Raw genomic sequence first — 16,461 nt, 5'->3', positions numbered from 1 at the left:
TACTACTAAACATTTCTCCCTATTACCTACCCTTTTGCATGGTTAGAACGCTAGGGTTTGTGTTTAGTTGAATTACTGGTCTAGTCTGGCCACATTATCCATTCATTCTCAGCAAATAAGCATTGGAGGAAAACATAAATTAAAAATGTAGCCCCCAAAATAAGAATTCCCAGGGATACATTAACGCTTTCAGAACAGATGACAAACAAGATCAGTTTTCTTATTTAAGATGAAATAGCACACCTCCAGTTTCTACTGTTATTTATCACAAACTCTTTGTGTCCCGCCCTATCCATGGGAAATTATTTTGCTGATAATTTAAACCAGAAGCTTTATCCAAGGGAATCACAGTCTGCTCAGACGATTCACAAAACAGAAAACCACTAAATTGCTCATATATGTTATTCATGACAAATTAGTAACCAGGGTCTGCTGCTAGAACTACATTAATTAAACCAGGCTACCTTGAGAATCCTGGAGAATTTCTGGCTGTTGTCGAATTTGACAACAAACCTTGAGCATTAGTTTCCCACTAACTCTGTGCGCGACCTTTTTTTTTCAGAAACTGAAAGACCTATGCCACATCATCTCACTTCAGACAGAAATTCAGGTGTCCCATTAGCAGTCTCCATACCCTGTTTACAAACCACCATTTCAAAGCCCAGCTGCCAGTGGGGACATATCCCTAGTTTAAGGCAGACTCTGGGAATAACATCTTATTTCCCAAGCATGATCCAAGCTGCAGAATTCACTGTCCTTTTGTTTCGCTCACTATTCTTGTGCTATCAAACAGCCCTCATCCCAGCTTCCCTGCATTTTGCAGTAATATGGATCATTTCTGAAACCTTCACTCTGTTTTGAAAACTCACCAGCACGCTATAAACCTTTTCATCAAGTTTTGTTCGGTTCCAGGTGCCAAAGCAGATTATGAAACGTAACTCTCACCAGCGTGGGGGCACTGGTCGCTTTTCTGAATGCAACTCTAACGGCATTTTATCATGAAAAAGGTCACTTTCTCTTCTTTGAAACTGGAGCCTTGGCACCATCTGGGCTGGCGCCAGCAGGAGCGGGTGCTCTCGCGCTGCCCAGGCTGGGTGTCAGCCAGGCAGGGCCACCGGCCCCTTCCCACCACACCTGGGCATCGCACCTGCTTACCGGCTCCTGCAAAGGCGTGCTGCATCCACAGGGAGGGCATTTTGGCAACAATAGTAAAGATAATGCTAATTATGCTAATGAAGCGTGCATTTTGCTGTTAGGCAGACATATATTCTATCGACTATAATCTGAATTACCCGTATGAGTAAAATAAAATGCGCCTCATGAAATTCACAGTGATTTTCCCTCTTCCCTCCTCCAGCCCCTTGACTTCCACCCCAGTGACCAGGTGACAGCAGTGGAAGCCATAAACTCTCCAAGAAAAGACAAATCTGAGTATTTTGTAGTAGATTGTTCAAATGAAGAAGGAAGTAGAAATTGGGACTAGAGAAAGCCTAAAGAAAACCCAGTTTACACCATTTAGAGACTGCCCGGCAGCAAATCCATCTATTTCTGACTTCACCCTGGGGCCCGAAGCCCAGAGCTTTCTGCACCATAGAAAGGTCTCTCTTGCAAACTAACAGTGAAGCTAACAGTGCCATTTAAAAGGATTTCTTGGTGGTCCAAGCGATGATAAACATCTGCTTTTACCCAACGGGAAGCAATAAGTCCACAATTACTACTGCAACCGGGAAAGCCCACGTCTTCTACCCGGACCTGGTGACATTCTCTACAGAAATACAATTCCAGCGATGGTGGGGCTGTTTTCTTTCCTAGCCAGCATGTTTTCAAAGCTGCCATTTTAATGCACTTCTCTTACCATCAAGTATGTGTTCCTGAAGCAGGCTGGAATTCAGGCTATCACTGGACTTTGTGGGATCCATTCTCATGACAGGTGAAGGGCAGTTTAAATCGTAGTACATAATTTTCATCAACTTCCAATTATTTAATGATCTTTTACAACAACAGAAATGGATATAAAGTAATAAATCTTATGATAAAGATAACATTTTATAAAATTAGAAAGTCATATTCATATAAAGGGTTATCACAGCTAAAGAACTACTCGGGGAAAAGTAAAGCTATGCTAACAATCTTAGGGAAAAGTAGGTTTGTGAAGCTTGAGGAGCTGGGGCCAGATTGTCAAGTTCATTGAATGTTCAATAATCTATCTGCATAATACCAACTTGTTATGAGCCAGGGTATCTTAGCGACATTACTTGGTAAGGGATGATTTATTAATTTTAAATGTAAATCAAACACCTCAGAAAACCATGATCCCCATCCAGCAGGGAAAAAGAAACAAGTTTCCCAACGTGCTGAATGCAACAAATGGGAGGACAGCTGCAATACTTCCAGAGGAACAAGGGGAAAAGGATGATTAGCGCCAATCAGTTGGGGAGGGGTTCCCCCATTAACCTCCTCTTCATCTCCTCCCCTCAGAGGACCTGCAGACCCTCAACAACTCAGAGCAATGCATGAACAGAGCACACCTCTCTTCTGGAACTGGCAGCATTGTTCAGAGCAAGCCCTGAACTCTGGGCTTTGTGGCCACAGGGTCAGGCCTCAAGACAACTGGAAGGTCACCTTTGATGAGTATTTTGCAAACAATCATCTGCACCATACACACAGGAACATCTTCCTGTGCATGTATACGCACACACAGAGCAAGAACCCACAGCCCCACAGCTACTGCACATCAGTATATCATATCTCTACGTTTTTATTTTGTGAAAATCTCAAGAACATTAGAAGCACATTTAGTATTTTTACAGGCTTCTTCCTACCCTTCACCTGCACCTGGCATACATCCCTCCTAGGCCCAGGATTAATTAGCAAGCCACTGTCATGCCAGCCAGCTAATGGAAGGGGCAGAAAAGAGGGAACAAAAGGACAGTGCCAATGCTATTTCATCCTTCCGGGCACAGTGGAGGTTCGTACAGGACAGAGAACGGAGAAGACGACATGGTCTTAAGGCACACAGAAAAATATATAAACAAACCATGGATTTTCTTAAGCTGTAATGTGTATGTGCTTGGCCAGGCGTGATGCCCCATCTGACCTGGTGAGTGAGAGCCCTCCAGGGACCTGTGGCAGTCTAGAACAAAGCAAAATGGGTACCAAGTGGTGCTTCTAGATTGTTAACATCAATGGAGCAGGTGGGAGAGGAGAGACAGTACAACAAGAGCTCTGTGAGCCACTAACTGTCGCAGCTAAGCAGCCCTGTGCCATTCTCCTGGTGGTCTCCTCCCCATGATAGCAGAACCGGCTGCTGACGATGCCCCCTGCAATGGCAGCACAGGCTACCTGCGGGGGCACAGGGAAGATGAATTGCAAGCAGTGGCAGGAAAAACACCAGAAAAGGAAACATTTTATTATTTTTCTTTCTTTTTTTTTTTTTTTTTCCCCCTCACCCCACCATTAAGGCAGGATAAGAGAAATTCCTGCAAGACACAATCATGAGCATGATAAAGAAATTACCCTGCAAGGTACTATGATAAATGCATACTTGGTTTGAAGAAAGAATGATAAATAAAGCATTTACAGAAGAGGAACAGGTCAGTGTGATGTTTGTTGTGCTACCTACAGCACAATAAAGTAACTGGAGGCACTTGTAACTTGGCCATCTCTAAACAAGACAGTGAACCATTTTCCAGCTTGAGACGATGTTCGGACCTGAGGCAATGACAGGTTTTTTTTCTGCTTCTTTCAAAGCCCCTGGCAAAACTATTAACTTTCATGAGCTCTCTGGATATAAAGAAATGCTGAGGAAACATCAATTCCAACACTGAAATCTAAGGTGCCTCTGATTATATGGAGCAGCCCATGCAACAGCAACTCACAGCAGCCCCTCCAGTTTTACAGAGATGCCCAGCAGGACACACACATGAATAGACTGAAATTCTGATTTCCATACCCTTGGAGACCATTTCTTAAGCTAGAATTAATGTCTGTAACTTAGATGCACATCACTACATAATTAATTCCATTAATATTATTTTATAGAGCAAAAGTTATTTGGTTTTCTTTGGCTTTTCAAATTAATTTTAATGCCAACAAAAAGGACACTTTCATCCTATTGCTTTCTCAGAATCGCAGCATGGTGGGGGCTGGAAGGGCCCTCTGGAGCCCACCCCGTCCCACCCCCTGCTAGAGCAGGGTCCCCCAGAGCAGGCTGCACAGAGCCACGTCCAGGCGGGTTGGGGTGTCTGCAGAGCAGGAGAACCCCACAGCCTCTCCGGGCAGCTGTGCCCGTGCTCACCCTCACAGCGCACAAGTTCTGCCCCACGCTCAGATGGAAGCCCCTGTGCTGCAGCCTGTGCCCGATGCCCCTTGTCCTGTCGCTGGGCACCGCTGAGAAGAGCCTGGACCCATCCTCCTGGCACTCGCCCATCAGAGTGATCAGAGACAGACTGAAATGGTATTTCATCATCTAGTCTCGGTGAGGTATCTGCACATGAATACCTTGCTACCTACAACAATATACCTGGAAAAGGCTATGCAGCTATTCTGAATTTATCCGAAATGACCATCCTTAAAGATCACGAACCTAAAAATACTAGAGAGAGCATGACTGGGAACCTCCAGTTTGTGCTTTAAGGTCTACATCTACAGAACCTGTGCCACCAAAAAGGCTTGGTCCACATCCCCTTCAGGCTGCTGAAGGTCTCCCCAGGGGACAGGCTGTCCTCAGGCAGCTCCACACTTTGTGAGCAAGCTCTTTGAGAAACGCTGAGCTGATCCAAAACCTGTCCCCAAGCATGAGCAGGCATCACAACTCACACCACCACCATCTAGCGAGGGCTGCATTATCGTGCAGGGGAGAAAATCATACCTGGCTCCAAAAATGCCACCAGTCCTACTGCCTGCAGGAGCCTGCGGCAGCGTGGCCCTGGCCGCACACCGTATGAACCGCAGACGGGCCCCTGCAGATGCCTGAAGGTTCACAGCCAAATTCTGAGGTTTACAGGGACACCAGGCAGATGTAAGCTCACATTGCAGGTGAGTTCTGGTACACAAGCAATTCTCTATATCCAAAATTGGAACAATTTTCATAATGTGCTTAATTATCCCCCTGTAGTTAGACATATATTGTTTGAGATGAGCTCTGCTCATTTTGTTACCACAGTGTATGCTGCGTGTTGAAACATGACTTGCCATTATATAACTTCAACTGCTTCTTTATGTTGATTTATCATCACATCCAGAAACAATAAAATTATCAGTGCATCTTTTGATGTGATGAAAGCAATTAGCTCACAGCTTCCATCGATACTGGAATCAAGCATATACATATATACTTTATTTCACACATGCAGATCAAGTTCAACTGCTTAGTTTAATTATATCTGATGCTCACCAAATAAGCTCACGTGATTTAAGGCAACCTTAACCTTTAAGGAATAAATATTTATGCTTTCTAGTTCTTTGTGCTCATAAGAAACAGTCTTTGCAATAGATGGATTTGGAATACAAATAAAACTCTATGGATTGAGTTTAATGTCATGATGCAATATAAGCTTTCAGTCTGAACTGAACATACCCTGAGCTGGAACAACACCTAAACAAGACCCATAAAGAACCTAACACCCACCCACCCACTCTCTAGGCATTTTATGATTAGGTTTAGGCAAATTTTACAATAAAACAATACTGGGGGGGGGGGGGGGGGGGGGGGGAGGATAAAAGTGATCTTTTCTACGAAGTTTCTGATTACTGTTAGAGCCAAGGAGGCCTGACTAGCAAGTCGTGCGTTTTGAGAACATCTGTCCATTTTTAAGATTATTTCAGCGCAGATGCATTTTACTGTCGCTTACAAACACAAGCAACCTACATTTCAATTTAACTGCAAAAGGACTTTACAAGGACAAAGGAGGACAAAAGCAGATGAGCAGAAGGTTCAGAAATCTGAAGATCCTCTTGCAAGTGATACGCTGCCCTGATATGCATCCCTGATGAGCAGACGCTGATTTGCACGTCTGATGATGTAATCTAGAGGGGAGAGCTGAGGTGCCTGGGGCTCCCCTGCCCCTGTGCACGGGGGTCTGGGGGCTCCACATGCCCACCTCCAGCTTGCTGATCCCCACAGCCACGCTGCCAAGCCCTACCTCAGGAATGGCTGTGCATCACCAGGAGCAGAGCAGGAGGACCACACCGGGCACAGCTCCTGCACTGGAGTCACTCCCTCAGGGCAGCAAACCCTCCTGCAGCAAAAACCTCCCCATCATGAGCAGGGGGCTCAGCCTGCCAACAGCTGGAGCCAGGGCTGGCAGGGCAAGATCAGCTTCAGCCCTGGGGAACGGCTCCTCTCATCACTCCCAAGCAAGGACAGCTCAGGGTGACCAGGTCCCATGGCCCCTCTGGCCAAACTGGGAATGGTTACAGCCACACTGGCTGAACTGGTAATGGTTATAATGGACAACCCCATCACCCAGCATGTCTGAATTGGCATTTTTATGCTGTCACTTAAGCACCTGAAGAAGGAGATGAGCAATTCCCCATTGTATAACTGACCAACTGTACTTCACCTCTAGAAGAAACTGTCCCCAGGTGTGCACCAGGAACTAAATTAAATTAGCTACTAGAATTTTCCCAAAACAGACAATTAACTTTTCCACCTTTGTTATTTCTAGCAAACAGTATTTAAATATTATTTCTTTTTTTACCGTGTACCACACAGACAGATCACTGTTGCTAGCTCCCTCCTCTACTTTCTTGTGGCCAAAACACACGTCAGGAAAGGGAGCAGATACATTGCTGATGCTTGTGGCCCAGTTGAATGGGATGGGACAGATTTTCAGGACAAAACTGTTCTTTATAAACGTTTACTCTGTGCCTCAGCAGATCCATCAGAACTCAACACTCCGTTACACAGCACACGGATGTTAACAACCCACGCTCGTGGGAGTCATGCTGCCCACAGCAAAATAACGTGACACCGGTCCTGGACCGCACCACAGCTGGCTACAGCAGTGGAGGTCTCCTGCTCCTGCTGTTACATTTTAGTTCTTACCTTTTCTAACTAAGCCACGGCACTTCCAAATTTATCTTAAAGCTAGGTTGACAGTTTGGCAAAGGTTTAAGCCTGACTGTCCTCAGTGTGATTCAAGGAGCCTTTAACAGCACTGCACCCGAAAGAACAGGGGGCAGATAATTTATTATGTATCCACATTGAAAATATCCACAGCATGGGCCTAACCTTAACCCCAATGAAGTCACTACAAGTCTCTCTGTTGAGCTTTATGGGCACTAAATGACACTCCCATAGCTTTTCTTCCTGCAATGCATTTGCCTCTTGCAAAGCTACTCTTTATGCCATGGGACAAAAGCTCTTAATGGATTATTGAACAGCAGAGTTTGTCATTCATATTTATTTTAGCTAAATATATCTCAGACTCGTTTTTATTAATGGCTTTGTAAGACTGCCTCACGAACGGCGTCAGCCGTAAGAGCACAATACGCCTGGCTGAGAGCAGCGGCACATCGCAGGCAGAGCCAACACAGCGAGGCTCTCAGCCTACGAGGGAATCAATCAGGAAAACGTTTGTAAGAATTTCTAAAATTCAACTACACGATTGAAACATTTACTGAGAAACAAACAATAAAATAGGAAATTATGTTTCTTGCAGTGAAGGGATGGAGGGCCACCACCATGCCAAGGGCTGGGTGCTGCAGTGCGACACTGCCTGAAATGCTCACGAAGGTCTCTGGCTGCTTGTGAAGTTACCAGCTCCCCTGATGCTGGGCTTTACAGACTGAGGTGCAGGGCAGGGAATGCTCTGCCAGCCACGATGCTGTGCACCAAAGACAGTTACTCCTGCGCTCACCTGCGTGGATGCCGTGTGGCCACAGCCAAGCAACATCTTGGCTGCAGAGCTCCCACCACTATGTACAGCCACAGAAAGGCTTCACCTTCACTGCAAGCGAGCTCGGAAATTCTGGATGTAAGGGTTGGACCAGGGCAGGAAACAGCCACATCCATCCACCTGCCCAGCCAAGTGCAACCACTGGTTGCTGCCAGTCAGTTCAGCCAAACGGCAGCCACGGCCGTGGTGCTCCCCTCTTGACACCAGCCACCACACCAGGTGCTAGGCAGGATGCTCCAGCGCCCAGCGACAACCCAGCCTGCACCGCCGTCCTGTTCAGCAGTGGAAAAAAAAAGCCAAGGTTCTAATTTCAAAAAATTAATGTTTTTCATATATCTAATACCACCCCTATTCCATTCACCTTTTTCACTTTTTCTCACCTTTTATGACATAGCTCATATTTGCCTGTAGTTATGTATTTGCTTCAAAACTATGAAAGCCACATTCAACTGAAACATTCTTTCTGTACCGTTGGGATTAGACGGGTAAAAAGGAACATAGACCGAAGGCATTTTTGAGAATATTAATCCTGTTTTGCCTGAAATAATTCACCCAGCAATAATTTTTTTAAAAAAATAAATAAATCACAAACTCAAATTTTGCCTATCCATCCCCTGGTTTGCACACCTTATCCCTTACAGGAAATAACGTATAAAAGTGAACCATCACGCTTCATCCTAAGCATGATCCCTCCCACGCCCTGGGTCAGAACACTGACCATTCATCCCCAGCAAAGGGTACCCAGGACGAGCCAGGCCACCATCACCATGTACTCACACGCGTAAAGACAATACTTTCATTAATGCTACATACAAAACCTGTTGGGGTCATAATTAACCAAGCTCCCTACTGAGCATTAGCAATTACAAGTCATGTGATGGATTTTGCTACCAAGTAACTTAGATTTCAGCAGAGCAACCCCGGCAGGTTCCCATGGAGCAGGACCCACTTGCCGTGGGCACTGTTCAGGTACACCAGTTCCCCCCCCAGTCTCTCCGTAGCCTATTTCCCTTAGCTGGCATCCCTCTAGAAGATTGTTTCCCAGTAAAAATCTACATAAAAAGAATTAATCCTCCTGTTATATTTCACTAATAACCATCTGCTTGTATTTGCTTGTCAAATTCTGACTTACCAGTATGAGAAAAGAAAAAAAAATAAAGGGTATTTATTTTGATGATGATGAAATGACAGCAAACAGCCTCGATAATTCACACCAAATAAGAGAAATACAAACTAATTATTCAAAACAGGAAGGAGGTGCCTGGGAGAAGGAGCTGTGTAAGAGGGGTCCTGCAGCCCCCTCCCAGGCAGAACTGAAGTGTTCCAGAGGCAATTCACTGCTGCAGGGATCTGTTCCCATCCATCCCATACCCTCCAAGTGCAGGTGGTAATTCCCAAGAGAAAGCACTGCATGAAAATGGCGCCTTCTGGAAGTGTCGCCAAACTGGGGAGAGAAAATGCCTCTCCAGCACGGCACTCCCATGTGTAGGCAGAAAAATGGGGAGAAAGAAGTGAGACACTGATGACAAATGGTGCCCTCCCCTAAGGAGGGTGCCGCTGCTGGTACCCACTGCCTTGCTCATAGAGGCAGGCTCCGAGGGATGTTGCATCACCTGTGTGGGGAGCAGAGATGGGGCAGAGCACCTGAGCAGTTTTGCTGGCTCTCAGCAGGTTTGGCAGCCCTGGCCTCTACAGGGGCAGCCAGGACCACCACCACCCCACCCCGCTCACAGGGCTGGAGATGCAGGTGCCCTGCAGGTACCCAGCACCTTCGCTGTCACCACAGCAAGCTGTTACGCTTGGGAAACAAAGTAAATGCCACCAAGCCAGTAATCCAAGGATGGCATCAACCTGCCAGAGCTGCAGGCAAATAGGTTACTAACCCCAAGCACAACTTTCTGAAACATGAAGCATGTTTCTTCAGAACAATGCTTACAGCGTAGTTTAAGTCTGTAACAAAGGCTTTACAGTGAGCCCTCTTATCCTCTTGCAACCTGCTTATTTCCAAGATTTCCCCTGCCCATTTTTAAAGCCACACAACGCCCACACTGGGTGAATTAAATCTCTTTTCTTGCCCAGGGCAGATAAGCCCTGCTCTGCTCCCTGTTGCCACCCGGGCAGGCATGGCAGCTTTGCCATCCTCACCCTCCCAGCCTTTCCAGCTGGACCAGCCCAGCCTGCTCAAACACAGCCACATTTCATGGGCAATCCTAAATCATGTCAAAGCCCAACTTGCAAGAGCTACTTTGCACTTGAAATAGAAATCTCCGCAAGACCTTCTGCTGCAAACCCCAGTGGACTCAGGTAAGGGGGTGCCATGGGCTGGGACTCGGCCCCAGCATCACTGATGCATGTGAATGCACCCAACCCACACCACACCAACCTGTCCCCGTGGCTGGAGGCAGTCGGGGAGGAATGGGAATGCTGTGGCAGCTCCGGGAATCTCCCAGGTACTGCTCTCCTCAGCCCCATTACCAATCCAGCAGCTGAACCTCAGAAATGAGGAAAGTCACAGGTGCAGTATTTGCTAGAGAGAAGCACTGGGCTGGAGCAGGTGAGCAAGCGGTCCTGACCTGGGAGATCTCACCACAGGAGACCACAGTGATGTCCAGTGCCTCTCGGGTCTTATCACAAAATGGCTTTTAAACACAAAAGTTTCATTGCCTTGGTGCATTTCAAACTAATTCTATGACATTTTAATAAAATCAAGATGCACCATTAACCTAGTTGTTATTTTAAAACCGTCTCAAATCAGGTAAGTTATTTTTCTGCTAGAGACTACTGTCCAAACAGCACCCATTATAAAGTTCACTGACTTAAAACGAGAAGAATCACTGTGCCTCTGCTGCTGAGAGATGGAGATTACACGGAGGTGTCACTTCTTACTGAAAAGCTCTCGTCAGAGCCCACTGGAGTCAACGGAAAGATACCAAGAGCCATGGAAAGAGTACAGAAATATTCAGTGCTTATTCACACCTTAAAAAGCTCAGAAGCAAGACAACAAATGGGGAAACATGTTTTAGCACCCTTGTAAATACTTAATGAGTGCATACACTCTACACTATGGCAGCGCCCCTCAAACACGTTCCCACAGGCACTGCCTATGCTGCCAGCCCAGACGCTCGGGCGATGGCCACAGGCCACCGGCCACGCACAGCAGAGCACCAGGCGCCCCCTCCCCAGCTCAGGACAGGCCTGCTCGGGTGTCGGGGTGATCCCATGCAGTCTGCAGAGCTCTGAGCTCAGCACTCTCCCCTCCCGTGAAAACTCTGAAGTCTCCGCTCCTGTTGTTTCCCAGCTTAATCTTTTGACTGAAGCAAAGGCCCAGAGAATTTATATTGCTTAACAGGATAAAGTGCAGTGCTGCTGAGCTGACTGCACCAGAGAGGCTGAAATCCGTATAAATACAAGCTTCCTCGGTGATGGCAGTTTCCTGCCGGTGCAGCTGGTCTCAGGCGTGGGAAGGTGGGAATTTTGCTTCCTTTCCTATAATACTTTAATTTATTCTGGCACCCTGTTTTGTTCCTGCAACGCTGGTGTTTTAATTCCTCTGCTTTGTCAGAAAAGTTATTCTTGCTTGCTCGCATATATATTCATTACATTCTGCTATGTACAGACAGAATCACCTTTGGTTTCAAAAGACAGTGAACGTTTTCAGTGGTGTAAAGCTCAAGAATGTAATTTTCAAAAGTGTGCCTGTGACCAAAGAGTAGAAAACCTATTAACAGTGTAATTGTGTTGACTTTCAAGTCAGTGATGCAACAACTGAAAATCCCACACTCAATAAGAAGCCCAGCAGGTACTCCAAGATCTGCTTATTTCTAAGTCAAATGTGAGCCTCAATGATTCTTTTTTTTTATATCTAAATTGAAATGTAATGAGAAAGTATTAACAAAGAGCATTAAATATTCAGTGGTCTGGCTCTGCTCAGGAAAGGCTTTACTGTAACACTTCCAAAGGGACCTGCAGAGCAATGCTGATGCAAGGCAGGCTTTGGGCTTTGCCTTTTTGATACCATTTAGAGGAATTCCACTTTTGCACGGAATAATCAAAGAAAACCCAACCAACTGACCCCAAAAGGGCCTAAAGCAGGAGCCGACATATAAACATGAAATAAACTGCTAATATTGAATATAAACATTCAAAAGAGCTTTCCTCACAGCAGCAGATACAGGTGCTGTTTCATTTTGCAGTGAGTACATACAGAAAGCATCAGTTTGGGGAGCAGAGCACACTACTGACAAAATTGCCATCAGTTCTTCATGTCTTACTGAAAAAAATCCTGAATGCACAAAAACTCATGGAGTGGATAAACATAGTGCTGTAAAACCCATTTCAGAGATGAGGGGAGAAATTCTGACACTGAGCACATCAAACCCTCCCTTGTCTTCCAAGGGTCAGAATTTTATTCCAGTTTCCCTGGATTTTTCAAACTAAAACGTGTTAAGCACCTATTAATAATCTAATAGGATATAACAACAAATCAAGAGAAAACATAACAAACCAAAGAAACAAGCCTTGCATTACCTGAAAAATAGCAACAAGTGTACCAGGTGTGCTGCAAATCACAGAATCACAGAATGGTTTGGGTTGGAAGGGACCTTAACAATTGTCCCGTCCCACCCCGTGCCCCGGGCAGGGCCCCCTCCCCCCAGCCCAGGCTGCTCCCAGCCCCATCCAGCCTGGCCTTGAGCACTGCCAGGGATGGGGCACCCACAGCTGCTCTGGGCAGCCTGGGCCAGCGCCTCGCCGCCCTCACGGGGAACAATTTCTGCCTCACAGCTCATCTGCATCTCCCCTCTCTCAGCTTAAAGCCATTCCCCTGTGTCCTATTGCTACATGCCCTTGTAATGGGTAGCTCCTGTTGATTGCATGGGGACACCTGGTTTGGAACATGGTCTTAATTCACAAACGTGAAAAAAAAAAATGTGTTGCAGTATTGTATCCGTAAGAACATTAAGTGTCAGATGGACACACTGCATCAGAGCAAAGGTCCTTCATAATCACCACCCAGCTCCCAGCAACAGCTAACAGCAAACGCTGCAGGAAGACTGTAGGAATGGAGCAAGGATGTAGTGATAGACAGGGAAAAGGTGTAAGAAAAAAAGCACAGAGATAGCATAATACTCATTTATACTCCCAATATCTCTCATGACCTCACAGACCTCTGTCACATCCTCCCCCACCCTTCATGCCTGTTCCAGCTGAAGGGCACAAGGCTCTTATCTGTTCTGGCCCTGCCCTGAATATCACACAGCAGAAGGGCCATCAACAAGCAGGAACAAAGACCCGTAATTAGATATATAGAGATATGTGTGTGTGTGTGTATATATATATATATATATAGGTATCTGGCTCATTCAAATGCAATCAAACTATTTTAAAACTGCCAAATGACAAAACCAGTTTTAAAATAAAGCATTACACTGTGAAGGAATCTTACCAAAATTCCCAGAACCTGCTGGAAGGAACAGAAAATTGAAGAGCAGATGAGTAAACCCATGCAGTAATCAATTTCTCAGCAGCCGCTAATGAGAATGTCTACATTGCAGGGCAGGCACAGACCAGCTTCATCCTGTACCTGGAAGATGCTACCCTGCCATGTAGGCATGGCCATTGCAACACGGAAAACACAAGAGGTATGACGGAAATGCGTCTGTGTCCAATGCAGCATCACCTTCTCACTACGGTGGTTGCCCAATTTTAGAAAATACTCCTTGCTGTCTGAGGCACTGAGCTTGAGGCATTAAATCGGAAAAGGATTTGATGGTGGGCACAACACACAGCCCTTGCCCAATGTGAGAAATGGATGTAATACCCAGCTGCTGCCGCGGGCAGCTTGGTAGTTTGGAGCTAACTACGGAGAATGAAAATCCAATGCATGACGCTGCAGAGAAACCACAGCTTGCTTAAAAAATCATTGATAGCATTTCACATTTAACTCATTTCTGTTGTCTCTCTAATGTCTCCTGTGGGATTTGGACTTGAATTGAAAGAAACAGGGGTAAGGTTCAAAAATCTTGAAAATGAAGACAATGCCCTAAAGAACTGCATAACTAGGATTAAGGAGGTCGGGCAAGAACCATCAGCACGAACCCACTGCCCAATATAAACAAACCTAGCAAACAAATGCAGTCTTTCTGCTGGCGAGGAAGGTCATAGGCAGAAGAGACCATTGCAAGACGTTTCAGTAATAAGAGAACATAATAAATCCATATCTTGTCCAATTATTTCATTATTGAGCTCTTACTTTGGAGGAATTTGCCTGTTCCCAGCCCCAAGGGCACTCACCCAGGCAAATGACATTGCCACCAGCTGCACCAGGACAAGGTGATGCAGACGCTTGTCATCCTGCTTCCCCATGAGGATCCCCCTTTGCTCATCTTGTTCCAGCCAAACTGTTGCCAGTGACAAGGAGGATTAGTTTGTAAAAATTCCTGGAACATAAACACGTAGTTGACAATTGAAAAGAGGAGAGCAATGAAATTAATAATTTCAGTCGCTGTGTCTAATAGCCAGTAACAGAGTCAGACAGAGAAACACACCAATTTATTTTTATTATTGCTGTTATCATTTATGACCCCAGAAGTCAGTGAAGATCAGGGCCCAGGGACCTGCTTCATTTAGAAGCCACATCCGTCATGATTAGGTAATTTGGGGCAATGCTGCTTACTTGCAAAGGACAAGAGAATTCTCTTTGCTTGAACAAAGGAGGAATTGAACAGTAACAAAAAAAAAAAATAATAATCAGTTTTTACAAATCATGCAGATTCTTCCAGCTACATTCAGACTCTGCTTCCACCTCCTCAAGGTCACACCACAGTGTTCCTCAAGGCCATATTCACTTGGCTAAACCTGAGGCTGCCTAGAAGCCACCTTTGCCAAATTCTTTTTCCTTATTCTGTTTCTTTGAAAGGCTAAGATACGTTCATTAAAAATATTCAGCACTTTCTGAATCTGATTACCTTCTTCCCTCTGCTTCAGATTGCAAAACGTGTTGTGGGTTTTGAGCAGCAGCTGCCCTTACTGGTCTGTAAAGGTGCTGCTGGGTGAAATCCTTGCAAGAAATGACTTTAGCACAGCTGGCACAGACACTGCCCAGCTGCTAAAAGGTCTAGCAAAACTTAAACCAGCAAACAGTCACAACTTCACCTGCATCTGGCAGAGCAAACCTAGCCTCCAGTGCTGGGTCACTAAAGAAAATTTCCAGCACACTGCAATATGTCGTGATGCTACATAGGAAGGCGCACTGAGCATAGCCACCTCGAAAAATGCCAAAAGCTGGAGGGGGCTGGAAACAGCAATCACCACTTACAATTTTCCCTGGTATCTGCTATGAAAGTAGTTACCCAAGTAATGATGATTTATGGTGCATACCTGTGGACAACTGCTGAGTGCTCCCTCACCTGAAACGTGCTAATGGCCCCCAAACTTCTCAGTTAGAAACCACAAACTGAAGCAAACTTCACAATGAGATGCAAACAGGATTTGTTTGCTTGCTTATATGAAGGACAGGACAGGCCATATATAAACAGCATTTACACCAGGAGTTTAAAAGCACGTTTTTTCCAGACTCTGCAAGCCACAACCAGACTCGCTGGGTGAAACGGTGCAGGATTTGCCCTCATTTCTCCCTTCCTCTTCATGCAACAGAAGTGTAAGGGGGATGATCTCCAAGCAGTTTTTGCTTGTGAATGGGACTAAACTGGAAGCTGAAGCAAAGCCAAACATCTACTGGCTCATCATTAACCCAGAAAGGGAGGGCTGGTGGTGAGGAGAAATGCCTGGAAAGCTGGTTAGCACAGCAAAGACCTTTCTGAGCATGGACCATAAAACTGTCTCAGTATGGCTTGTTTTTCAGCAGCAAATGTAGACAGATCTGTCTTTAGAAGGGCTGGTTCCCACGACGCTCCTTAGAGGAGACAAGCCACACCGTGGGCATGTGCTGAAGGCATCCCATGGTACTGCCGCTCAGGTCCCAGCAAACGGCATTTCACCTTCATCAAGAGGATCAGGATAAAACCAGCCATTCTTGTGATCTTTCATATGGATGCCTAAATTAGTCTTTATGCAAAATAACCCCCCAAAGCATCAGCATGGCTTGCAAGTCAGCGGTGACCCCATCCGCAGGGCGGGAAGAGGCAGTAGCACATCCCTGGGGTACCCGACTCCCAGTGCCAGCCCTGCCCCACCTGATGCACCCCCCCACAGCCCCCAAGCCCACCAACCACTTGTGTAGGCAGGGAGAAAAAAAGGAGGATGGTTTTATAAATCAAGGCTTTTATAGTTTCATTTCCAAATAGAAACAACACTTTAAATTTTGGCAGCATCATTGCTTTTGGCAGAATTACCCTGATTGCTTTGCAGTTCTTTGTTCAGGTTTCTTGTGGTTTTATTTTGTTTGAGTTTTCCTATTTTTAAATAAAAAAAAAATAAAAGGAAATTGCTATTGAAGATCTGGTTTGCTACTGTACTGCAAAGTAGCAAAAACAATATATTCAAGGAGCAGGGATGGAAAATAGAAGAATGGCAATGAGATGGAAGGGGTGAAGGGTGACAC

General features: G+C 45.6%; 1 protein-coding gene across 1 annotated transcript in view; it reads right to left on the bottom strand.

Moving 5' to 3' along the window:
• TCERG1L (transcription elongation regulator 1 like) overlaps nt 1–16,461 on the bottom strand; it is a 103,117-nt gene that overhangs the window by 41,848 nt on the left and 44,808 nt on the right. The window lies entirely within an intron of this gene.

Source organism: Falco rusticolus, chromosome 9 (assembly GCF_015220075.1).
Source record: "Falco rusticolus isolate bFalRus1 chromosome 9, bFalRus1.pri, whole genome shotgun sequence".
In the NCBI taxonomy this organism is placed as follows: Eukaryota; Metazoa; Chordata; class Aves; order Falconiformes; family Falconidae; genus Falco; species Falco rusticolus.
Note: the sequence above shows the minus strand (reverse complement) of the source record. Positions and strands in the feature narration are given on the sequence as shown.